The sequence below is a fragment of the Scylla paramamosain genome, chromosome 16 (assembly GCF_035594125.1).
Source record: "Scylla paramamosain isolate STU-SP2022 chromosome 16, ASM3559412v1, whole genome shotgun sequence".
NCBI lineage: Eukaryota > Metazoa > Arthropoda > Malacostraca > Decapoda > Portunidae > Scylla > Scylla paramamosain.
In genome coordinates, this window is record NC_087166.1 from 11,670,856 (window position 1) to 11,697,752 (window position 26,897).

The window sequence follows — 26,897 nt, forward strand, 5'->3', positions numbered from 1 at the left end:
ACGTGAAAAATTTTCAATTTAAAATTTTTTCTCATAAATGGGATATGTTCCTTACGTAAAGAAGAAACATTATACATATGTAAAATTGTCTTTTGAATTCTTAGGAGTGAAGCACAGATAATAATGATATTTCACTTTTTAAGAAAAAAAAGAGACTAAAAAAATTTTAAACACTTTTTCGATTGATCTATACTTTTTATGTCAATATTCTTCTTTGATTTTCATGATTTAATTACCTGTAACCTTAGAGGAAAATTTATCGCAGAATTTTTTTTTTTTTTTTTGTACAGGTACCTTTGTTAAAGACAGGTAGTCGTGTTAACCATCCCAAGGCGTCACACACACACACACACACACACACACACACACACATACACACACGTAATAGGCGCCCGTGTCCCCCTCACGAAGGAACACGGGCCACGCATCCTCTGTCCTTGAGAGTCAGAAAAGCACCGCTCCACTTCAATACCGCCCCTGGACACTTCAATACCGCCCCTGGACACTTGAGGTTCTGCGCTGCCCCTGAGTGACCTTCGGGAGAGAGAGAGAGAGAGAGAGAGAGAGAGAGAGAGAGAGAGAGAGAGAGAGAGAGAGAGAGAGAGAGAGAGAGGACGTCACCTGAGGGTCTTCAATGCAACTCAGTCAAATAATAACTCCTGCTGGAAGACAAAGGACTTCCCATTGGCGTGTGCATGTGTGGTGACTGCCTGCTTGTTTGCCTGCCCCTCCTCCTCCTCCTCCTCCTCCTCCTCCTCCTCCTCCTCCTCCTGTACCAGTTTTTAAGCCGGCCGTGAAGTGTCGCCAAAAGAGCAGGTTTCCTCCCCCCGGCGTTCACAAGGGTGTCACAACTACCGCTAAATTTAGAATGATTGTCCAAAGTGCAGGAAGTGAGTGTCGGGGTGAGCTACTCGCCAGAACGCCTCCCGGTGCGGTGGCTCCCTCCTCTGACTGTCGCCTCACGTACACTCACTCATTCACGCACGCACGTCTTTACTCCGCCCCTCTCCTCATCCACCGCACACACACACACATGCCAACAGATAGACAGACATACACACACATACGAAAAAAAAAAAAAATGTGGTAGACTAGTTAACCTGTACAGAAATCGCATCATAATTCCTCTCTTCTTCCTTTCTCTTATTCCTTTCTCTTCATTTTTTCCCTTTTACTTCTTCCTTCTATTCATTTATCTTCTTCCTTTTCATATTCCTTACTTCTTTCTCTTGTTTTCTCTTACGCCTTTTTACCTTTGCCCTTTCTCCAATTCCTTTCTTCTCCTCTCTTTTCTTCCTTTCTCTTATTCTTTTCTCTCACCTTCCATTTCAAAGGACCATTTTTAACTAAAGCCCCTGAACTAAAGATCCCGAGCCTCACCCATACTCAAGGATACAACAGACCTGTTAATCCATAATGTCCTCTCTATCTCTTCAGCATCATCATTTCCCTGAAAGAAACTGGCGGTATTACGTCCCTCAAGGATTTCAAGTTTAACCACAAAATTTTAAGTTCCTCCAATCACGCTCTTAGTCTCACCCATACTAAAAGGTACAATAAGGGTGTTTATCCATGTTCTTCCCTCTCTCTTCACAATCACCTTTTCCCTAATGATATTGCGTCCCAATAATATTTCAAGCGTAACTACAAATATATTAAGTTCCTTCATCCACGTCCTTGAGTGACTGGTAACAACGATACAAATTAAAATGTGGGAGTAGAATTAAGCAAAGATACATAGGACAAAATGAACTCGTAAATTAGTCAGCGGGAAGACAATAGGTAGATAAATATTAAGGATAAGAGACATAAGCAATGGGAAAATGTTGAAGGTTAAATGCATGAGGGAGATAAGGCAGAGATTGAAGGGAATGAGAGCAAGTTATAAAGGTTTGTAGACTGTCTTACCTTACCATGAGTGACTGCAGGAGGAAGGACAGTCTGAGGGTGGCACAGCTTGTAGGCATACCTGTGGGAGAAGACAGTGATTTAGTACATATACGTATAGATACATATGGATATAGATACATGCATAAATACAGGGGCTTTTTTGAATATAGGTTTTGTCGTAATTGAACAGAATCCTTTTTAAATAGAACAATGCACACACACACACACACACACACACACACACACACACACAGTTATATACATACATAGTGTTTTCTATCATTGTTGTTGTCCGTGGCCAGTCTCTTATATAGAACAACAAAACATTCATATATAAAAACCTACATATAGAAAGATAGACTGACACACACACACACACACACACACACACACCTTTGACTAGTCCAGGCTGAGTTATCACGTTATGCTTCACATGATTTTCTTTTTCCAGATTTAAAAGTGAAAATTAAGAAAACATTTTTGACATCGACTTCCCGAACAGATGACACGATGATTTACGCGAGGTACATAAAGAGAAGGGAACATTTTAAGACACTGTTCACCATCAGACAACATACTCGTAAACATTCATAAACAAACTCCAAACCTTAAAACCCTTCCTTCCCTTTATACACCATACCAAGTTTCATACCACGAGGCTTCAAAGATACTCGTTTAGAAGCTTCACTCCTTAATTCTCACACAGTTGCGGTGAAGGAAATAACTGAGGAAAGGCATCCGAGAGAAACCGGTTTTCTTCTATTTGGCGTCTTACTCAAATGACGAGGAGCATATGGCGACTGACCCACATACGGAACTTTCCAATGCAATAAGGGAAGGAGGTGGGCTGAAAGGGGTAAGGTGATGAGGACTTGGAAAACAAAGGAAAAAAAAAAAAACTTGCTTGTTCTTTTCATTAGTAATGGCGGTGGTGGGGAAGGGAAAAAATAGTACTTAAAGCGACACAGTAGTATTAGTAGTAGTAGTAGTAGTGGCAGTAGTAGTAGTAATTTTGCAGTAGTAAATTTCACAGTAGTAATTGTAATGGGAGTAGTAATAGTAGTAGCAATTTTACAATCGCAGTAGTAGTAGTAATGGTAGTAATAGTAGTAGTAATTTTACAATCGCAGTAGGAGTAATAACAGGAGCAGTAGTAGTAGTAGTAGTAGTTGTGCTGGTGGTGATAGTAGTAGTAGCAGTGGTGGTAGTAGTAATTTAACACCCATGACAACAACAAAAAACTTCCAAAAATTATATTCCACAAAAATAAAGAAAACGACACATATCTGTTTAAAGAAAATGCACCACTACACACACCCACCCACACACACACACACACACACACACACACACACACACACACACACACAACCCTATAACTCCTTGTCTCTGGGATTCATTTGGGTAGCGGAGGACGAAGGCGGCGGCGGCGGGTGGTAGTGGAGGCGGCGGTGGTGATGGTGGCGGAGGCGAGTGGCGGGGCATGATAATACCTTGTAATGGCCAACGTCACTCCAGCACGGTGACGGATGGGAGATAAACCCGCTAGTGTACTGATTACAGACCGAGGGAGGCAGGGAGGGAGAGAGGGAGAAGGGGGAAGGTACTAGAAAAGGAGAGGAGAGGAGAGGAGAGGAGAGGAAAGGAGAGGAGAGGAGAGGAAGGAAGGAGGTGAAGCCATGACTGGAATAAACGTAGGCTGGTTTAGGTTTTATCATCTTTCTCTGTCTGTCTATATGTCTGTGTCTGACTCTCTCATTTATTTCGAGTCCTATTACGTGCAAAATTCTGTGAGCTTGTTTGTCTGTCTGTCCGTCTGTTTCTCATCTCTGTCGCCCATCTATCTGAGTCCTATTGCTCGATTCAGTGTGTATGTCTGTCTGTTTCTCGTCTATTTATGCCATATTACAAAATTCTCTCTCTCTCTCTCTCTCTCTCTCTCTCCTCTCTCCTCTCTCTCTCTCTCTCTCTCTCTCTCTCTCTCTCTCTCTCTCTCTCTCTGGAAGGGAGCAAGGAAGAAAGGATGGAATAAAAAAGAAAAAAAGAGAAGGAACATGAAAGGAAGGAAGGAAGGAAGGGGAGGAAGGGAAAAGTTAATGCTAAATAGCTAAAACTTTGTGAATGAACTAGCGAAGGAAAGATGAATGAAGGAGGTGAATGAGAGAGAGGAAGAAGGAGCATAGGAGGTATAAAGAGGGACAGGATAAGGGTCAGGGATGGAGGGAGGAGGCTGGGAGGGAGGAATGAAGGGAGGGAAGGAGGCTGGAAGGGAGGGAAGGAAGGAGGGGAGGGGTAATTTCTCAATATCCTAGACAAGGTGAACATCTAGTCTTGCCTTCCCTCCATTTTATTTTCACCTTGGAAAAGAAACGCTCATATTTCGTATCTATTATTTTTTTCACTCTCTATCCCTTTCTCCTCTTTCGTTTCGTGTTGATATGATCTTACGTTTACATGGAAGTTGCTGATTATATTCTGCTTTACTCCTCCTCCTCCTTGTTTTCTTCTCCTCCCCTTTTCCTCTTCTCCTTCATTCTACTTCTACAATAACGACTACTACTACTACTGCTATTACTCTTTTCCTCTTTTTACTTCGCCTCCTCATCTCCTTCGTCGTCCTCGCCGTCGTCATTTCTCCTTCTCTTTCTTTTTCCTTTCCTGCACTTTACTCATGAAAGATAAAAAAATAAAAAATCGCAACAAATGAGACAGAAGAAGAAAATGGAAAGAACGACATATAAAAACTACTAAAGAGACTTGAACAAGCACGCACACACACACACACACACACACACACACACACACACACACACACACCCTCTCAGCCTCTTCCCAATATATTAAACACACTAAAACACAAGAAGGCAAAAGACAACAAAAACACCACCACCACCACCACCACCATAGCAAGCTTCCTGGCCAGACAAAGAAGCGATAGAGTAAAGGCAACAACAACAACAACAACAACAACAACAACACCACCACCACCACCAGCAGCAGGTTTAAGAATGTAAGTGATGATAATGACTTTAAAAACCCACTGCTGCCCCCTCCCCCCTTCCCCCCTACAATATCCAGCCCCACTCCACACACGCCCCTTCCTTTCCCCCCCCTCCCTCCCCGCCCATCCCCACCCACAGTAGCCCGCAGTTATCGACAACAGGTGCGCAGGTAAATTAATGCCGCCCCTCCGCTGTGGCAGGTGGCAAGTGGGGTGTCCTCGCTCCCGGTGTCAACAGGTGAACTGACTGGAGACTCACAGGTGGAGACTCGCAGGTAAGAGTCTCAAAATCACCTTCATTCGAGTGTAGAGTCACCTGATTTAAGTGCTCCCTCCATCCCTCCCTCTCCCTCCTTCCCTCCCTCCCTCGTGATTACCGTGAGGGAGGGACTAGCGGATGGAGGAATGGAGGGACGGAGGAATGGAGTGTTGGAGGGTGTGAGGGAGGGAGGGAGGGAGGGAAGGGAAAAGAGCGGAAGCTCTAAGTTCACTTAAAAAAAAGGTATACTTAGAGAGAGAGAGAGAGAGAGAGAGAGAGAGAGAGAGAGAGAGAGAGAGAGAGAGAGAGAGAGAGAGAGAGAGAGAGAGAGAGAGAGAGGAGAGAGAGAGAGAGAGAGAGAGAGAGAGAGAGAGAGAGAGAGAGAATCAATGAATGAACGAATGTATGAATGAACTAAATGAATGAATGAACCGGTGAATGAAGCGAGACGTAGGCAGAAAAAAAACAAACGAAAATCATGAAAGCTACAACTAGAGAGAAAAAAAAAAAGATGAAGTAGAATCTAATACACACATAAGAATGAAGAGAGAAATGAGGAGGAGGAAGAAGAGGAAGGAAGAACAAATAGAGACACCTACAACTGGAGAAAAAGAGACAGGAAAGATAACATACATGGAAGGAAGAAAGGAACAAGAGGGTGGAAGAGGTGGTGGTGGTGGTGGAGGAGGAAAGCACGAGTGAGTGGGGCAGGGAGACGTTTAATCCCTCACATTACGTCTCTCCCTGGCCCGGAGGAAGCGAGCACTCATTAATCTCACGGCAATAAAAACATATTAACGCCTCACCCGACGGATGTAGCAGGGCCCGTAGCTACAAGGCCAACAGGGAGGCGGCTACAAGGGACTACAGGGGCGCCAGGGGCTCTAACGGACCACCAGGGGGAATTGGTTACAAGGTACAAGGGAACAACGGGAAGCTAGCAAAGGTTATTGAGGTACAAGGCAGCACTGTAAGACCCCGAGTACTGGTTAAGAAGGTCGAGGCAGGACAGGAGGGAATTACAATAGTGCATGAGAAAAAGTGTCTTGGTTGAAGGAACGAGGGAAGGAAGTGAATCAGAATGTAGTTTTTAAAGGGAATGGTTAAGAGTTAAGGATTATGTTTCATTATAGAGGAGCTGGAATAGATTAGAATAGGATTGCATAGGATTTTCAGGATATGGTTTTATTCTTTTATTACGTAAGGTGGGTTATGGCTTGAAGGAAGAAAGGAATTAGGATGTGTTTTTTTAAAGAATGGTAAGAAGTTCAAGAAGACGTCTCACTATAGAGGAGTTGGAATAGATTAGAAAAAGGATTACATAGGGTTTTAAGGACTAAAGGCACTGTACAAAATGATTACCGGCAACTAAAAGACAATAATTATATAAAAAAAAAAAAAAAGATATTTCCCCGTGTCTAGTTAGTATAATATTAGAGACTGTAGAACGAAATGCCTCAGAGTGGGTTGTGATGAAGGAACCTTGTGTTAAGTGGAAGTGAATAGATTAAATTACGATGTTGCCTTCGTCATAAAGTGAATCTGAATGATCATGAATACTAGACAATAGTGTTCTTTTGATCTTAGAGTGGATAAATAAGAAATGTAGGTTAAAGAAAGAAGAAAAAAGGAATAAGGTACAGGTTAGGTTAAAAGTATACTGAATAAGAAAATAAATAAAATGTAGATCAAGTTAAAAGGATTAGAAAATTGTGTATCCTTTTGATTGGATGAATAAATAAGAAATGTAGGTTAAGGAAACGAAAATAGGAATAAGAAAGTATAGGTTAGGCTAAAGGATTAGAAATCTGTGTATCCTTTTGATTGGATGAATAAATAAGAAATGTAGATTAAGGAAACGAAAAATTGGAATAAAAAAGTATAGGTTAGGCTAAAAGTAATTCAATAGAAAAGCAAAGTTAAGAGGAAGACGAAGAAACGACGAAGAAAACGAGAGAAAATTGACTGACTGTAATGATGAGAGGAAGTGAAGAGATGAAATCAGAAAACACGACAACGTAAACTGGAACAAACGAAACATTAGTCACGTATGAAAGACACAACGAAAAAACGAGGAAGATAGTGACGATGATGGTAATAACGATGACGATGATGATGACAGAGAGGAACCGCCTGACGAAGAAGTGATGGTGACGATAACGATGATGACAACGACGATCCTACTGCTAACGGAAATTATACCAGTGATGGACACTTACAAGGCACTCAAGATACTATTAAACATGAAAGAGGAGAGGAATTATCTGACGAAGTGATGAAGATGATGACGAACCTGATGCCACTGCTAAAGGAAATAGAGACGGTGATGGAGAATTACAGGGCACTCACACACTCGTGGGCGTTAAGAATGAAGGAGGAGAGGAACCGCCTGACGAAGAAGTGGAAGTGTTTGACCCCTTAATCGTGTGTCCTCTCGCCCCCGCCACGCCGCCGTCTCAATTACCATTATCCTTAATTCACGATAATTACCGTTTTCGAGGAGTTTCATCAGTCGTCATCAATTACTCAAGAATAATTACCGCCTTGTCAGCAGCGCGAGGTGGAGGCGAGGCGCGGGACACGGGTCTGTGCGGGGCTAGGAGAGGAGAGGAGAGGAGAGGAGAGGGAAGGGACGGGGGCGTTTGTGTTTTTGATTTCTTGTCCTGGTGGTGGTGGTGATGGTGGTGGTGGTGATGATGATAGTAATAGAGATGAGAATAGTGGTGGTGGCGAGGAGGAGGAACACAATTGCACACACATTAACAAGCACTTGGCATCAACGAGGGGTGTATGTGAATGTCTACACAGTCTAAAGTAAGACAGCAGCAAGTCTTTGTCTATTTTGTTCCTGAAAACTGTAATTGTATTATCATCAACAATGAATAAGTGTCTGATAAGAATCTTCTTCCAGTGAACTTATAATTGTTGCATCGTCTTGAAAGTGTGATCAGTCAAATGTCCTCTCCACCACTCGGGTTGGCAAAGCGTTTTGGTTATTGTGAACAGCGATGACGTCCTCAGGTGGTGTTCGCTTCAGCAGATCAGGTCTTTGTTTGTGTTCTCTCGCGGCTTTGGAATTCATTGTGTTCATTCCTTACCTGCTCTCTCTCTCTCTCTCTCTCTCTCTCTCTCTCACACACACACACACACACACACACACACACACAAAACAAATGTACGAAAAAAAAGGCAAAGCAGCTTGAAATGAAAACCATAAAAGAAAACCTATGAAGAAACTAACTCGTTGATGCCAGTGAGGTGACGAGGGCACGAAAATTATTCTGATAACTATAATATGACGTCAACGACAACGACGACGAGGGGTGAGGAGGAGGAGGAGGAGGAGGAGGAGGAGGAGGAGGAGGAGGAGGAGGAGGAGGAGGAGGAGGAGGAGGAGGAGGAGGAGGAGGAGGAGGAGGAGGAGGAGGAAATTGTAAAGAAAAACTGTTATATTACCGGAGTAAAAAGAGGAACAGACATTAAAATAAAATAGCGGAGTCTAGCACGGACTTCTGTACTATTCACGCAGATTAACTACTCCACCCGCGACACTCGAGTAACCACCCGGCGGCCTGGCCATCCCACAGCCTCACCCTTGACGCACGCAGCCGGCTCGCCTCCTGTGCCGGGTGAGTGTAGCAGCCCCGAGCCTCTTAAGGGAGCGATATCCAAGACTTTTATAAATAACGCTGCCAGGCTTTCATTTACGTCCATTTTCGTAAATACTGACGAAGGGAAGCAGCAGGTTAATTAGGCCTCAGGGTTCCGTCGTGACCTCCTGCTTCTCATCCCAAACTATGTTATTTTACACTAATTTGAGCAGTTTCCCTTAAAAATTTTTCCTAAAGCTTTACCTCCCATGCTTGCTTACTTGTTCGACTAATCGCTCATCACTTCAGTTGCTTTCCTGATATCCAGCATTTGAGAACCGCCGGCTGACTTTCCAACCTTCGAGAAATCTTCAAAAACTTGGCTTACTAATACTGGCTGACGGGAGACTGAAGGATGGAGGGCCTGTGGGTGGATTGTTTGGGTTAAATTGTAGATGCCAAGACGAATAGTAGTAGTAGTAGTAGTAGTAGTAGTAGTAGTAGTAGTAGTAGGAGGAGGAGGAGGAGGAGGAGGAGGAGGTGTGACTGAAGGATGGAGGACCTGAGGATGTTATGAAAGCTGATTATTGGAGCAACTTACTGATACCTAGAGGGGGGATAGTTGTAGTGCTAGAAGAGGAGGAGGAGATAGAAGCAGAGGTAGTAGTAGTGGAGGGGGTGGTAGTGATAGTGGTGGTGGTGGTGGTGGAGGAGGTGTGACTCGCGGGGAGCCAAACAGGAGCACGTTTTTCATCCGAGTGTGGTAATTTATGATTGGTTGCCTGGAGGGGAAGGAAGTGCGATTACCGGTAATGGCCGGCTATCACGGTGTTCCCTCCGGCCCGACAGGTTCCTCTTACCCTCGCCCGGCCGCCTCTCCCTCTCCATCCCTCCCCCGCTCTTTTCTTCCTCCTCCTCCCCCTCCTACTCCGTTTCTTACTCCTCCTCCTCTTACTTCTCTCACTCTTCTCCTCCTCCTCTTCTCCTCTTCTCCTCCTCCTCCTCTTTCTGAGAGGTACCGACGGATGAGGACCAATATTTACTATCCGCTCCTAGTATTCCTCTCCCTCCTCCTTCACTATCTGATTTTACGCACTACATGAGAAAGTGTGAGCGAACCGTCTTGTGTCTTTCCGTCTGGCGAGAACTGAACGGATGTAGTAACACACACACACACACACACACACACACACACACACACACACACACACACACGTGCGCGATACAGAGAACCCTCCCTTCCCTCCATAACAACCTTTTAAATCCAACTTGCTCTCCAATAAGTGTTCCCCGGTGTCCCTGCCGGCCCGGGGTGACGAAGCAAAGAAAACCAAAAACATGCACTGGTTTCCTCACACACTCACCCCCTTCCACCGCCCATCTCTCACTCTGTTGCTGCGGGGTGTGGGGCAAGGTGGGTGGCTGCGTGGGCGTGGCGTAGGGCGGGAGCGAGGGCGAGTGTGAGGGCGAGGTATCGGACGCAAGTAGTGGCGGTGCTCGGGGGCAGTGAGAGCCCGGGGCGGCGCGGCGCAGGGTCAGGCCCGGGGCGGTAAGGGCACATTCTACCGCCACGCCGCGAAGCACTTTACGAGGCGAGTGTTGTTGTTATCAAGGCTGCCATTCATACCTGAGAGCCTTGCTGAGCCTCTCGTGCCTCGCTGTGCATCACTTGACTTCACCTGCCGCCTAGAGTTTAATTCTAATTCTGAAACACTTCACACTAATTTCAGAAGGCTCTAGTTGAGGTTACACAGGTTTTTAAGGGTGTTTTTATTGTTCTAGTGAGAAATGAATAAGTTTTCAATATCAACAGGAGAAACACTCTTGAGAACCTGGTTAATCATCTCTGTAGCCTTTGAAAATAGTCATGGTGAGAGAGCAAAGCGTTACTGAATACTGGCGAAATCGCTACAATGCGTGGAGAATGTAAAGACACTGATGGAACAGCGTATCCTATACTGCCTAAAACTGCCACATGGGAAAAGTCACCGTCAATTTTTTATTTATTTATTTTTTCCACAAGTAATGATAAAGCCGAAGGCAAACGTCATCCCCTCTCTCTCTCTCTCTCTCTCTCTCTCTCTCTCTCTCTCTCTCTCTCTCTCTCTCTCTCTCTCTCTCTCTCTCTGAACCCCGAAGCCTTGTGGAGTGTACCTGAGCAGATTCATTCATGGCTGACGTCGGTTTGACCCTCCGGCGGCGCGACCTGGTGGTTTGAGGACCCATGTATGGCTCTCCTTTGTCGCTTCTTCCTGTCCAATGAACCACTGAACGGCGAGAGCTGGGGAAGTGTTATGACGAAGGACTCAAACCCGTATTCTGAAACCTCGCTTTTTCTTGGCTCTTATATTCTGGCAGGCTCTGTTGGGAGTTTGTAAAGGGGGGTTGGTTTCAAAGGTTTTCGAGGGTGTTTTCAAGAGGGATTTTAAGGGTTCAAGGGTGTTTTCAAGGGGATTTCAAGGGTTTTTCCAAGTGCAATTTCAAGATTGTTTATCACGGTTTTTCAAGATTGTTTTCAAGATTGTTTTCAATGATTTTCTAAGGGTTTTCAAGGATTTTTCGATGTTTTCCAAGGGCATTTTCACACGTGTTTTCAAGGGGGTTTTCATAGTTCGTAATAGTTTTTAAAAAAATCTACCTTAGTAATGAAAGAAATCACTCTCAAGAAGCAAGCTGATTATCTCTGTGGCCTTTGAAAACAGTCCTAATGAGAGAGAGAGAGAGAGAGAGAGAGAGAGAGAGAGAGAGAGAGAGAGAGAGAGAGAGAGAGAGAGAGAGAGAGAGAGAGAGAGAGAGAGATAAGCGTTTAAAAATGAGTTTCAATGCTTTTGAAAGGCGTTTTCATAATACCAGTGGCAGTTTAAACAAGAAATCCCACACTTCTAATGAAAATAACCCTTAACAACCCGACTGATCATCTGTGGCCTTTGAAAACAGTCCTGATGAAGAAAAAAAAAAAAGCATTTAAGAGTACCGAGTTTCAACGCTTCCTTCATCCTGCTTACGCTTTCCTCATCTGTTCTCCAACCCTTTCATTCCCTTCTTTTATTCGTGTTAGTAATTTTTCCCCCGCAAGATTATTTTATGCTTTAGTTTCTGACGGGGAACACGAACCGGAAGGAAAAAATGACTGGCTTTAGGGAGGAGGGTCGGGGAGGAAGAGGAAGGAGGGAAGGAGAGGGAAGGGAAGGGGAGAAGGACGAGGGGGAAGAGAAGAAAAGTGGAAGCCAAAAGAGGGATGAGAAGGAATGTTCTGTTCAGAGAGAGAGAGAGAGAGAGAGAGAGAGAGAGAGAGAGAGAGAGAGAGAGAGAGAGAGAGAGAGAGAGAGAGAGAGAGAGAGAGAGAGAGAGACGCCAGACGCTACGAATCATTTCAAACTCATTTATTTTTCTCCCTCCTCATTTCTTCCTCTCTCTTCCTCCTGCTGTCTCGGCTTCCTTTACTGTCTTGCCGGCGCCATCATCACTAGGGACCATCATCACCTACCCTATGCTAGCTTCTGCTCGTTGTTTGGCATCATCATCATCATCATCATCATCATCATCATCATTGTCAATGCGCCATAATCGCTTGTCTAGCGGGAAAACTGTCACTATATTATCATTATTATTATTTATTATTATTATTATTATTATTATTATTATTATTATTATTATTATTATTATTATGGTGGTGGTGATGGTTTGGAGGAGGAAGAGGAGGAGAAGCAAAAGGAGGAGGAGGAGGAGGAGGAGGAGGAGGAGGAGAAGCAAAAGGAGGAGGAGGAGAATACAAAGGAAGACCAAACAGCAAGAGACCCTGAGGTCCTTACTAGGCTGTTTGGATAACTATTCTAGTCTAACTATTAGTGGGAGAGACTTGATAGCACAGTAGAAGGCTCCCTCCCCACCCACCCCATCTCTCCAGCCGAAACTCTCCCGAAAAAGGAATTGGTTTATAATGATGTATAGAAAAAACAACATGGAATTTGGGAGGAAAGTAAGAAAGAGATGTCTACTTCTACGAGTACCCCACCTATAATCTACATACAATCCTAATATTTATCACCTGACGGGGCGCTTCCTTTACCTTAAATTTGATTGAGCGTGATACATTTTTACTAGATGACTATAGTGATGGCTTAGTTCCTCTGCAATGGCTAAAGGAACAGGTACTGGAGGAGGAGGAGGAGGAGGAGGAGGAGGAGGAGACTTTATTGTTCCCAGACATGTTTTATTTTGACTTTTTCACAACCCTGACTTTTCTCCACTGTCACGTTCAAAACTTAAGTCTTTTCTCCCTCTCTATAGTATTTTTCCCCATTCGTATCCCTCCCTTCCCTTCCTCTTTCATCTTGCCCCCCTCCTCCTCTTCCTCCTCTACATTCCTCCAGGTTTTATCTCCCGTCTGCCTGTCTCCTTTGTCAATCCAACATGGCCGCTTGTCACATTACTCATCTTAGTTTTTTTCTCCTTTCTCGTCTTCATTCACTCAGTCTTCAATGTCACAAATTTCTTTCTTGTAATATTTATCTTTTTTTTTCCTTCCCGCCGCCGCCGCGCAGATAGGAAACCCGTATTTTCTCTCTCGGGCTCTCCGACTAAATTTTCAAGGAATCGGGAAAGAAAGAAGAAAGGAAAAAGAGAAAAGGGAAGAAGAAAGACCTGAAGGAGAAGAGTCAAAGGGAAACGTGAAGAGAAAAAAGGATGACAGATGGAACAGAGGGAGGAGAGACGAGGAGAAAAGAACGAAAGAAACACGTGAAAAGAAAAGAAGAATAAAAGATAGGAAATAACAAGGTACTAGTTCTTCGTTCTCTCTCTTCTTCTCTTCTTTCTTACTCCTTCCTTTCCTCTCTCTTCCCACGTCTAACTTTCTATACTAACCCTCCTTTCCCTCCCTCCCTCCCTCCCTCCCTCCCTACTTTTACTCCTTACCTCTCATTTTTCTTCCTATACCTTACATATCTCCTTTCTCTCCTTCTCTCCCTCCTTTCTAAATCGGCTCCTATTCCTCTCTTTATCCACATCTTATTTTCCATACCAATCTTTCTTCCTCTCTTTCCCTCCCTTCTTATTCCAGTCTTTGCTTTCCTCCTTTCCTCTCTCAAGAAACGACCAAATGGAAAATAAAGAAATGAATAACGTAGGTAGAAATAACATGCTTTCCGGTTTTTTACAGATGGATATATAAATAAATAAATAAATACAATAAATACACGCCTACATACACACACTAAAAATGATGAAAAATACATGAAAAAACAAACAATCAACACAACGGCGGCGGATCGTGGCTCACTACATCGGAATGGCTGGCGAGGGTCGACCAGCCACTCCCTGATGGCGCGATGTTATTGGGGAGGTGGTGGTGGTGGTGGTGGTGGTGGTATTTAGGGTTGGCCTTGCTGGCTGAAAGGTGTGGTAGTGTAGTGGTGTGGTGGTGTGGTGCCAGCTTTGCCCTGCCGCGTCATCGCCTCCTGCGACATATCTTTTGCGTGGATTATTTTTTTTTGTTTCCAAGACGTTCGATGCCACTAGGTGTTCTAACTTCAAACTGCAACCCTTCATAGATATCCTCTCTCTCTCTCTCTCTCTCTCTCCAGTAGGCCTGAAGGAGCACGAGTACAGGATGAGGCGGGGCGTGGAGGCGCGAGGCAGGTGGGCGTGCAGGGCTCGGATCATTGCCTTCCAACGCCTCGCCGCACCGCCTTACCGGGAGGTGGGCGCCGTGCACAACACCCTGACTACGTGCGGCACGACCCAGGCTGCTGATTTGTCAGTCAGCGCGGTGCCCACCCGTAATGACGATGCCGGGCAGGCGCAAGGCTGAGGCTTGACCCTTGGAGGGGACCCGCATGGACACGAAGCCAAAAAGGGGAGTCTCTATAGGGGAGTCTCTATGGGGGAGAAGGAGCTTAGCGGGGAATGGGGCCCTATGGGGGAACGAGGCTCAGTGACAGGGCTTATGGTGGGGGAGCAGAGCCCTGCATGAGAGAAAACCCTTCATGGGATGAGCTCCAGCCAGGGGAGGCAGGCGGTGCTCGAGAGGGAAAGGGTAGAGGCACAGCTGTAGAGATTGTGTGGAGCAGTGATGTTCACTAGAACTGCAACGACCCCTTCCGCAAGGCCTCACAGCCGCCGCCGAGGCAGGTCAGCTGCGGCGAGGAGGCGGCCGAGGCAACACGAAGCACTGACAACAAGGACGTAGAAAAAAAGTTCTGTCGAGTGAAAACACAGAACAGCCATTATACTAAACAAAAAAATAAGGCATATTAGGAATACCGACACGGACAGTTGAGGCGGGATGAGTGGAGGCGAGGTAATGTAAGCCGCGTCTTATCCCAGGAGAGGAGCGAGGCACAGCGACGCCCGGCACAACAATCACCAAACACAAGCAGATCAGAACCACCGTGGCATTGTGGTATTGCTTCATTTGCTCTGCCCTGCTTGCTCTGCTTCCTTCCCCTCCCCTCCTCGCCTCACCTCACCTCCCTTCACAAGGAGGCGCAGCGACACCACTACTGCCTTGGAATCGTTCGTCTCAATGTTTATCAGCGTGCCTGGCGGACCGGACACCAACACTGCCTTCTGTTAATTAAACCCTTTGATATCATTCCCAGCAAAAAACATGCAAGTATACATAACATACATGCATGAATACCAAACACACATCCCCTTGCTGCCTTCATACATTCATACATTGTTCTTCATACACTTAGCGGCGGCGTGCGTTCACCTCTGGGCGGTAGTAAATAGTTAATCCACGGTGGACAACAGTTAGTCTAGCCTGCAATGCTGGCGGTCCCGTTACGGAAGGGGGAAGAGGAGGGGAAGGCGAGATGGGGGGAAGGGTCAGGGAAGGGGAAGAGAGGGAGAAACAGGAGGAGGAGGAGGGGGGAAGGAGGAGGAGGAAGAGGAGGATGAGGAGGAGGAGAAAGAACAGACAGGTAGGGGAGGGGCATTCAACTCATCATAACTATTACTGAAGCAATTCACCTCAAGTACTACTGCTTCTGCTTCTACTACTACTACTACTACTACTACTACTAAAAATAATAAAAATACTACTACTACTGCTACTACTAGTAGTACTACTATTATTATTATTACTACTACTACTACTACTACTACTGCTGCTACTTCTAAACTATAACTATCAAAAATACTACAACCTTCACGATCACCATAACTGCGGATGCTACAACAACAATCACAACAAAACAACCAAAACACCACCACCACCACCAGACAAAACACAAAACAGGGTCACACCACCACCACCACCCTCACAGCACCCCATAATGGACCAGGAATCTGCGGCAACATTTCCAGCCACCCATGCCCTGAAGACACCCAGCTCGCGTACCCATTCAAACACGGGGCGAGTGTGTGATGAAGAGGCGAGGGGCGTCAGCAATGGTAGTGGCGGTACTGGTGATGGTGTGTATGACCAGTCAGCCAGTCAGCGAGCGCCCAGAGTCTCTCGTACCCTCAATATGTCAGTGATAGTCGGTCTCTGTTCATTCATTCACAAAACCAGTAGCACGTTGGTAGGTTGGCTGGCTGACTGGTTGGTCGGTTCATTCATTCATAACCTCGTCTCATTCTTACTATGGTTCCGACAGAGAGAGAGAGAGAGAGAGAGAGAGAGAGAGAGAGAGAGAGAGAGAGAGAGAGAGAGAGAGAGAGAGAGAGAGGAGAGAGAGTGAGAGAGAGAGAGAGAGAGAGAAAGTGGTTTTTATACGTAAGCTGTCCAGTGTTTTTAGTATTTGTGTGTGTGTGTGTGTGTGTGTGTGTGTGGGCAAGGCATGAGCTCTATTAAGTCAACAGAGAGGAGTGAAATCTTCTCCTGGGTTTGTCTTCTCTTGTTTGTTGTCTCCTGTCATGGTCATGGTGGTGGTGGTGGTGGTGGTGGTGATAACAAGAAGCACTCAAAGGAAGGTGTAAATTCCATGTCATGTCTAAGATAGCAAAATAAACAACTTGGTTTGTATATTTGTGAATAAATTTTTTAGGAAAGGAATATAAATGAGAGAGAGAGAGAGAGAGAGAGAGAGAGAGAGAGAGAGAGAGAGAGAGAGAGAGAGAGAGAGAGAGAGAGAGAGAGAGAATTAGGACTGGAACTACACACACACCACACACACACACACACACACACTGCTTCCCTTCTCTTTCATTAACCTGTCAAGGCATCCATTTTTTGTGCTTGTGTGTGTGTGTGTGTGTGTGTGTGTGTGTGTGTGTGTGTGTGTGTGTGTGTGTGAAAGCAAGAGATGGAAAAATTACAATATTACTACTACTACTACTACTACTACTACTACTACTACTAGTCTACTGATGAATACACACACACACACATACACACACACACGAGAATGTCTGCCTGGCCTCACTCTCCTGCTTTCCCGCCGCCCAGCGAGGTCACGAAGCCTTGGTGCGCCCCTCCTATCTATCCCCTGGCAGGTGAACAGGAGCTGCGGTGTGATGGTACAGGCGTGTAGAGGGTACTGGAGTCTCGCCACAGGATTGACCAGTAGACTTCAGTGGTGACGCAGTGAGTGATGGATGTAGATGAGTAGAGGAATATTGATAAGAAAGGAATGAATAATAAGACCGGGTACAATGACAACGACAGTAACAGCAGTATTAGTAACAATGACGACGAGAGCGACAAATAACACTGAGGAAAAGAGATATGTACGTAAATTAAATGATGGTAATATGACAGGAAGAAACAGTAACAGGAACAATTATAATAACAGTAATAGCAACAGTACGAAAGAAGAAGAAGAAAGAAAAGATAGAAAAAGAACACGAATGAAAGAAAGAGAACCACAAAAAGATAAATAGGATTAGTATTAAAACGACAAGAAAAGAGAAACAAATGAAAAAAAAAACACGGAAGAAAAGAAAAGGCAAAGACGACGACGACCAAGGAAGAAGAACCCACCAATAAAACAAACCAAACAAACAAACAAACAAACAATACCCAAGGTCCCTATCCTTATCTCACGAGGACACATCACAAAAAAAAAAAAAAAAAAAAACGAGATAAAACAACACAGATGAAACGAACAACGAAAATAATAATAATAATCATCATCATAAACATCCTCGCGATCGGTTTGGCCTCGCCCGTGTGCGTGTGTGTGTGTTGAAGTACTCTGTGTAAGTACGTGCCTCGTGTGCGCATTCGCCATGTACGTGTATATCTTATGTACGTATCTAAACAGGAATCGCAAGTATACACGAGGGAGTATTGTGTCTTATACTTAACAGCGGTGTATTGTTGAGCTTATCATGCTTGTATGCCAATAATTTAGAGGAGGAGGAGGAGGAGGAGGAGGAGGAGGAGGAGGAGGAGGAGGAGGAGGAGGAGGAGGAGGAGGAGGAGGAGGAGGAGGTGGAGGAGGAATCATTAATAAAGAAGTGAAGGAATACATGAACGTGACGCAGAGAGAGAGAGAGAGAGAGAGAGAGAGAGAGAGAGAGGGCTTCTTAAACTTCACGCCTAAACCAACTTTACAACTTAAGTTCGTCCGGAAATAAGCTTTCTCTCTCTCTCTCTCTCTCTCTCTCTCTCTCTCTCTCTCTCTCTCTCTCTCTCTCTCTCTCTCTCTCTCTCTTTACATTCTCTCCAGACATCCCACATCTCCCTTCCCGTTCCCTCCATTCATTCTCAATTTTCCTCCACTTTCTCCCTCCCTTCTTGTTTCTTCCCTCCGACTTTTACCTCCCTCCCTGTCTCCCTCCCTCTCCTCCACCTCCACGCATTCATTACGTTCCCACTGCCTTCCTTCCTTCCTTTCTTTCTTTCTTTCTTTCCTCCTGTTGTGGTTTCTTTCCTGCAAGTTTCCATCAGTCTCTTGTTTAGTCTTGTGTCTGTTTTCTATTCACGAACATTGCTTAAGTTTCTCATGTGTTTTCTTATTCCTTTTTTTCTTCTTTCCTTATACATTATCTTATCTTTTCTTTTTGTATTTACAGGATTGTTTTATCTTATTGTTAGTTTCTTACAGATGATTTTTGTAATGTTTTTTTTCTTTTTCCTGTTATTTTTTTCCTTTTTTTTTGTGTTTCTAGCAGTTTCTTTTAATAATAACGATCATTCTCTCTCTCTCTCTCTCTCTGGTTCCTCCTTTTCTCATACATCTTTTTTTGTTTGTATTTCCATCAGTTTTTTCTATCACTAACGATCTCTCTCTCTCTCTCTCTCTCTCTCTCTCTCTCTCTCTCTCTCTCTCTCTCTCTCTCTCTCCAAACATAAAAAGCCAAAACACTGATGAAAAACAAATATTTACCTCAGAGCACAAACTTTCAATACATTCCTTATAAGTGACCTAAACGAGACAATAATCACTGCTTGCTGCTCACAGACGCGTGATTAAGCCCTAAGACAACCCCGCGTCACGACCTGTTGCGTTAATTATTTCCAGGGGCTTAACTGCTGTGATTCTAGGCTTGCTGGATTAGAATGGATGGGGATATGAGTGTGATTGAGTGATGTGGTGGTGGTGATGGTGGTGGTAGGGGAACTGTGGTGATTTTGTGTATTTTGTGTAAGATTAGAATGGATGGAATTATGAGTGAGTGAGTGATGGGGTGGTGGTGGTGGTGATGGTGGTGGTGGAAGAGAAGGAACTGAGATGATCTTGCGTCTGTTAGATTAGAATTGATGGATTAATGACTGAGTGTTGTTGTTGTTGTGTTGGTGTTGGTGGTGGTGGAAGAGCAGAAGGAACGAGGCAGGAAGGAGCAAAGAACAGCAGGGTTGTGTGGAAACAGCCTCGGGCAGCGGAAGACTTGCGGTCTGAGCCGGGCACTCAACCCCGCCGTCACCACCACCACCATCACCACCACCACCATCACCACCACCACTACGAGCCTCTTCTACACCACTACCATCACCATCACTACCAGACAACAATTACACTGCTTCTGTCGAACATTAGCAAGGAAACTACAGCCAGCACCATTACTAACACCACCATCACCACCACCACCACCACCGCCATTACGACTCATACATCACTGTTATCACCACTATCAGACAGCACTACTTTTGCAACTGGTATTAAAAAGGAAACCATCATCAGGACCACCACAGCCACCACCATCACTAGCACCACCACTATGAGTCTTGTACGTCACTAGCACCACCGAAACTACTAGACAACACTTCTATATAACTAGCATTAATAACAACTACCACTTAACACCACACTTACACCACGTTCACCGCTAACATCGAGTCACCATTGCTAACAACACTTTCACCAGTACTAACATCACATCCACTATGGCTAACAGGAAATTAATACCATATCTAGCAATTTTAACACTACCACTACCACCACCATCACCATTAACTCCTCCACCACCATGAGTCACTAAGTACGTAACCAACAGCACTATTACTACCTCTGTTGCTACTACTACCACAGTTAATACCACATCTTTCACCACCACCACCACCACCAACAACAACAACCAGCACTACTATTACTGCCAGTACTAACATCACCACCACGACCACCACAACCAATCACGTCCTCCATTCATCACCGCTACCACCACCATCACCACCAATACGTAACTAACCACTACCATCGCTACTACCATTATAACACCACTACAACCACCACCAATACATCACTATCGTTAACAACACTACCACTGCAGCTATTACAACAATGACCACCACCACCACCACCACCACCATCACCACCAATCGACGTTAAGCAGTTCAACAATCACTTTCAGTTCCTGCTCCTGATCTTGTTCTTACAGACCCGTCAAGAATTCTAATTGTCACTTTAGCAAACAAACTTTCATTTTTCCCGATATAATTTCCTTGCTTTCGTTTTGTGGTTGTCTGTGTATACTCTCTCTCTCTCTCTCTCTCTCTCTCTCTCTCTCTCTCTCTCTCTCTCTCTCTCTCTCTCTCTCTCTCTCTCTCTCTCTCTCTCTCTCTCTCCAATTTTCTCTCTAATCACGTTTCCTCCAATCAGTGTTATCTCTCCAATCAACAACTCTTCCCTCTTATTCCCTAACCAATCTCTCCTTTCCCTCTCCAATCGCTGTCTGTCTCCTCAAAACACTCCTCTTTTACATCTCTCCTCTCTCTCTCTCTCTCTCTCTCTCTCTCTCTCTCTCTCTCTCTCTCTCTCTCTCTCTCTCTCTCTCTGTCAATTTTCTCATTGTTATACATGTTCTTTGATTATCCGTTTGTCTGTCAGTTCCCCTCCCAGCTTGTATGTCTGTCTGTCTGCTTGCTTGCCTGTCTGTCTGTCTCTCTCTTTGTTCTTTTCCTAACTTTCCTGTCTGTCTGTTCCTCTCCTAACGTGTCTGTTTGTCTGTCAGTCTCTATCAAAGCTATCTATTTGTCTTACTCCCAGTCTCTCTCTCTCTCTCTCTCTCTCTCTCTCTCTCTCGACCCCACTGTTTACCAAGGCAGCGAAAGAAACCCGTGATTAACAAGGGCAAGGCAGGCGTACCCACCTCCCCCACTCTTATCAGTGAAAAATCGAGCCTGGTCCAATCTCGCCAGCGGAGCAAAATGCACAGAATCAATTTGCATAGAAATCACCATCAGGTCACGCAGATTCTATACTCCGAGTGAGCCCCGTCGCTTACCGGGGTGGAGGAGGTGCTGAGGGAGGGGAGGGGAAGGGAGGAGAGGGGAGGGAAAGAGGAGGGGAGAGACAGTAATGGGAGGTGGTGAGAGGGAAAGGAAAGAAGGGGAAGAGAAGGAGAGACTAGTAGAGACAGAGAGGGGTGGCGATGGGGAGAAGGGAGGGGAAAGGAAGGAGACGGAGAGGAAAGACTAGGAGAGAAAGTAAGGAGTAGTGGAAGAGAAGGGAAGGAAAGGGGAAGAGGAGAGACAAATAGAGACAGAGGTGTGTGATGGTAGTGGTGGTGGAGGGAAAGGGAAGGGATGAGAGATTTGTAAAGAGAGAGAGGGGAGGTGTGGTGGTGCTGGGGGGGAGGAGGTAGGAGCAGGTGTAGGGGATGGTGGTGGAGGGAAGTAGGAAGAGGTGGCAGAAGTAGGTGGTGGAAGGGAAGAGAGGGGAGGTGTGAGGTGGTGGTGGTGGTGGTGGTGGGTGTATTTTTCTTCTCTAATGCCTCTTTGTTTTCGTGTTAATGCGAGGAGGCTGTTTATCATTAGGGAGGTGGTGGTGGTGTTGTGGTGGTGATGGTGGTGGTGGTAGTTTGGTGTGGGGGTGTTAAGGTTGGACTAGTGATTATATAGTTTTCTCGCCACCTCGTTTGTTTGTCTATTTATTTATGTAAGCCTTTCTATATATATGCGTGTCTATCTTTGTATATATTTACGTCTCTCTCTCTCTCTCTCTCTCCCTCTCTCTCTCTCTCTCTCATTCAACACAACAAACACGAGAACAATACGTCAAAAAGGTTTAAGAATTACGATACAAGAGTTACAATCCTTTATCTTACCCCCATCACTCCCCCCCAACACACACACACACACACACACACACACACACAAACCTTTTCCGCCTTAATAATTCTCCTCCCCTGTGATCATTCTTCCCTCCCCTTTCTCTCCGTGTTTCTCTTTTCTCTCTCCCTTTCTGATTGCGATAAGAAAGAGGCGTTTTAAAGTTTACTGAGCCTTACTTTTGTTATTGATCTTAAGCTTTACTCTTTTAATTGTGCTTTTTTGTTAGGTGGAGTTAGGTGAAGCGTCTCTCTCTCTCTCTCTCTCTCTCTCTCTCTCTCTCTCTCTCTCTCTCTCTCTCTCTTAGTCAAAGCAACATTTTTCATCTCGTTCCAGCCACTCAACGAGTCTCAGTGACAGAAAGAGTGTTTGTTCAGTTCCTCCTCCTCCTCCTCCTCCTCCTCCTCGTACTCCTCTTCCTCTTCCATTTCCTCCTCCTACTTCTGCTTTTCTTATGTTTCTTCTCTCATCGTTTTTCCTCCTCTGTCTTTTCACTCTCCCTCTCGTTTTCCTCCTCTGCTGTCTTTTCTTCCTCTTCCTCCTCATACCATGCCCCTTCTTCCACCTTCTCTTCCTCCCGTTTCTCATATTACTTGTACACGTGACGTCAAGAGAGAGAGTAAGCATTATTGTATTAGTTTATTTTGTCCTGTTCTCTTGCGCATCATTTACCACTAGTTATCCTTTGCTCGTCAGACACTCGTTAGACACCAGAATATTTTAACAGTTTGTTTTTCGTGCATAATCCAAGGTCGTTTCAAGTAATCATCTTCCTCCTTTTGGGCCTTTAATTACAAGGAGCAGCGAAGCAAAGATGCCAAGATACGCGTAGGATTGACACGCGGGGGAAAAATAACAGATGATAAGGTATTCCCGCCGTCCTTGCTTTAGTTAACTGCACTGCCGCGAACCAATGCTGCTAGTTGATATGAATGAGGGTTAGACGCACGCTTCTTTATGAACTCTCCTAAAAACGGTAGGAAAGATAAATATATGCAGCTATTTGTTTGTATAATGAAGATCACAGAAAATTCCTGATAAATCTTCCTAAGGTCAAGAAATACTGGTAGTAGTAGTAGTAGTAGTAGTAGTAGTAGTAGTAGTAGTAATAGTAGTAGTGGTGGTGGTGGTGGTGGTGGTGGTAGTAATAGTAGTAGTATAATTAACAATAGCAGCGGGAGCTGGGGCTAATGACCTCCAAGTAATGGAGCCCCTAATTGACACATCAATAAACATGGGGTGGAGGTATTATTATTATTATATAAGTAGTAGTAGTAGTAGTAGTAGTAGTAGTAGTAGTAGTAGTAGTAGTAGTAGTAGTAGTGGTGGTAGTGGTAGTAGTAGCATATGCAGCACAAGAAGAAACAGTAGCAGTAGTAACAATAATAATAGTAAAGATAATATCAGTATTAATAGACACTACCACCACCACCACCACCAGTAGCAGCAGGGTGGGGCGGGGCAGGGCGGAGGAGGCAGAGGTAGGGAGTTGACAGAGAGTCGCCTACACATTCTATCACGCGCCCACTGCTTAGGCCTTAGAGGCAACCCACGCCCTGTCCCTCGCGGCGCCCTCACCACTATGGGCATGTTAGCTGGTGGTGGTGGTGGTGGTGGTGGTGGTGGAAACAGTCAGGAGTGTTAATGTCCGTCTGATAATGAGTCTGTTAATGATGAATATGATAATGATGATAAGGAGGATGAGGAGGAGGAGGAAAAAAAGAAGGAACAGGAGGAAAAGGAAAAGCGGAAAAGGAGGAGGAGGAAGAGAAGGTGGAAGAGGAATAAAAATACGAAAAACGCAAGTTAACGGAAAAAAGGAAAAGAAGTAGAATGTAGGAAGAGGAGGAGGAGGAGGAGGAGGAGGAAATAATATGGAAAAAGAACAAACAAAAAAAAACAGCAACTAACGAAATAAGCCCACAAAGCCTCAACATGTACTCCAATCAAAAAGTGAGAGAGAGAGAGAGAGGAGAGGAGAGAGAGAGAGAGAGAGAGAGAGAGAGAGAGAGAGAGAGAGTGGAGGAGTGGAGGTCAGCGCTGGGTCATCTCTACAGGAAGCTTTGCCCTCAACTTTCATTCACTCCTTGCTATCGGTCAGTCTGTATCTCTATCCCTGTCTCGTTCTTGTCTCCGTCTGTCTGTCTGTCCTTCCTACCGTTCGTCTTGATGTCTGTTCTCTCTCTCAAGCCAATCACTTATTCACCTCAGTTCTCTCATTCCTTTTTCCTTGCATGGTTTCTGTTATGGAAGGTTGGTTACGATGGGCCGGGTGGGAGTCAATTGCCGTAGTGGAGATGAAGGTAGTGGCGATAGGCGAAGGATGGAATGGGTGGCGGCGACAGGGGAAAGTGGTGTTGGAGTGGCACTGATGTGGAGGTGGAGTGGAGAAGAGGTGGATGTGGTGGTGGTGATGAGACTATCAGTGTTGACGTGATCCCTGTTGATGCAGAGCGAGGGAAGCTTTACAGTGTGACACAAAGGAGAAATCACACAAAACGTATGTATCTTGTTGCTGGGAAAAGGTACTGGGAAAATGCAGTTGTGCAGTAGTGATGGCCTAGGGGATCGTCGAAAGAGCCGTCCTTACTACCAAAACCACTTGAAGACTTTTCAATGAGGCGCTCCAACGGGATCACATTTACTGTGTTTCAGAGATTGAATTACTATCTTACCTATTGTGTCTCTTCTCCTAATACATAAAAACGAAGGAAATATTTATATAAGATATAGATTAATAGTGAACGGCAGCTTCTCCTTCGGCTTCTAGTATTTGAAATCAAGGAAGCGCTACATGTAGCAGACGGTTATGTTAGATTGTTTTGTTCGTCGTGACTTACGGCATACGACTTATGAAAGACGTTCTAAGTTATGATACACATCTGCCATAGCTATGACGTCATAACTTTATGAAGAATACAGCCCCTATAATATATGGCCCGTGTTAAGAAACGCTTTACTCTCACCACGACAATTTTCAAAAGCCGTAGAGATAATTAACCGGGTTCTCAAGAGTGTTCTGTTAATAATGTAGAAATCTTGTTAATCTATCACTAGAACCATAAAAAAACATCCTTAAAAACACGTGTAGCTTCAACTAGTCTTGAATATAATCGGAGTACTCCCAGTGCATTGTGGGTCCTCGGCAAGACAACATGGCGACACGCGGACACACCACACCTGACCACCCCCTCATTTTCAACATTCACTCTATCTTCGGATCCCTAACCCCTAAAAACCTCCCACATTGAAAACCATCCCTTTAACCTAACAATAATACAGCTCCGTAACATCCTGGCCTTATGAGATGCAAGGAAATAAACGCTGCTATGAAACATCTGGCAACACATGGCTTCCCGGCCTGGCAGCGTTACTAGGCTTGGGATATAGACGGTCAAATCTTTCACTTTACTACAAATACATGCAAGTAACCACCTCAACATACCTGGACTGTAGGAAAGAGGACTAGGGAACACATCTGGTAGTCCTTTTCTCACTCTAAGCACAGGGAAGTGTTGGGAAAAGCAATGAGTCTGACACGCAGCTCCTCAAGCAGTACATGCGGCGGAATGGATGTAGGTGGTGGTGGTGGTGGCCGGAGTGAGTCGCAACGGTTCGGTTCACTGTTTCGAAGCCGCTCGGTATTTGGGTGAAACTTAAGTGCTTCGTAAACATATCTCGTTCATTTCTATTTATATTCCTTGTCGTATTCTTATTTTATTATTGGAAACTGTAAAAAATATATATATTTTCTCTCGGTTCACTGTTTTGAAGCTGCTCAGTAAATGACTCACTTCACTGCTTCGAAACCGCTAGCTAAATGACTTACTTTATTAATTTCTGCTTCTATTCCACGTCGTATTCTTAGCTTATAACTGAAAACTTAATAAGAATATACATTTCTCTAACATTCGTACTAATCTTACTTTTATTTATGATTTTCGTTGTGGTTTGTAATTTTACCATCAAATACTGTGTCATTTTATTTACTTCTTATCATTCTTATGACTTCCTGTCCGCCATAACATAGCTATTACCTCCTTTCACTGTGATTCATTGTTATTATTTAAGTGCTCTCTCTCTCTCTCTCTCTCTCTCTCTCTCTCTCTCTCTCTCTCTCTCTCTCTCTCTCTCTCTCTCTAAAGTATGCAAAGAATGATATACGTGCACAATCTTCTGGCCGTACCTCTATCTATCTGCCGTATCTGTCTGTCTATCTATTTATCTAAGTAACCATCTGTCTGCCTGCCTGCCTCTCTATTATCTGCTTTATGGGAGAGTAAGTGGTTTGAATGCGCCGCTCGAGTCTTCTTATTTTCTTCCTGACAAGTCGATTATTTTTAAAACCTGTGATTAACGTGATGGTTTGATTTTCCTTCCCTCGCTGTTATGATTTGTTGCTTTTGTTGGTGATGATAACTTGGGTGGTGTTGTTTGTGTTGTTGTTGTTGTTGTTGTTGTGGTGGTGGTGGTGGTGGTAGTGGTGGTGGTGTTTCTTTTTTTATCGGTGTTGGGGTTTGTTGTTGGTAGGTGTTTGGTGGTGGTGGTGGTGGTGGTGATGGTAGTGTTTGTTGTTTCTGGTGGTGATGGTTGTTGTTGTTGTTGTTGTTAGCATTGGCGTTGTTGCTGTTTTTTCTTCTTTTTCTTTTGATGTTGCTATTGTTGTTGTCTTCATCACTCCAAATGCAGCTGTTTGTTTTGCTTGAGTCTTGC

The 26,897-nt window shown here is 44.6% G+C and overlaps 1 long non-coding RNA gene across 2 annotated transcripts; it reads right to left on the reverse strand.

Moving 5' to 3' along the window:
* Window positions 1-482: 482 nt before the first annotated feature.
* Window positions 483-25,786, reverse strand: LOC135107808 (uncharacterized). 2 transcript variants are annotated; one of them, XR_010272004.1, is made up of 3 exons: window positions 25,630-25,786; window positions 1,914-1,969; window positions 483-534 (listed from the first exon to the last, which is right to left on the reverse strand). It is a non-coding gene; the product is annotated as an uncharacterized LOC135107808 (long non-coding RNA). The 2 variants fall into 2 exon arrangements; XR_010272003.1 differs by having other exon boundaries at window positions 1,909-1,969.
* Between the last annotated feature and the right edge of the window lie 1,111 nt (window positions 25,787-26,897).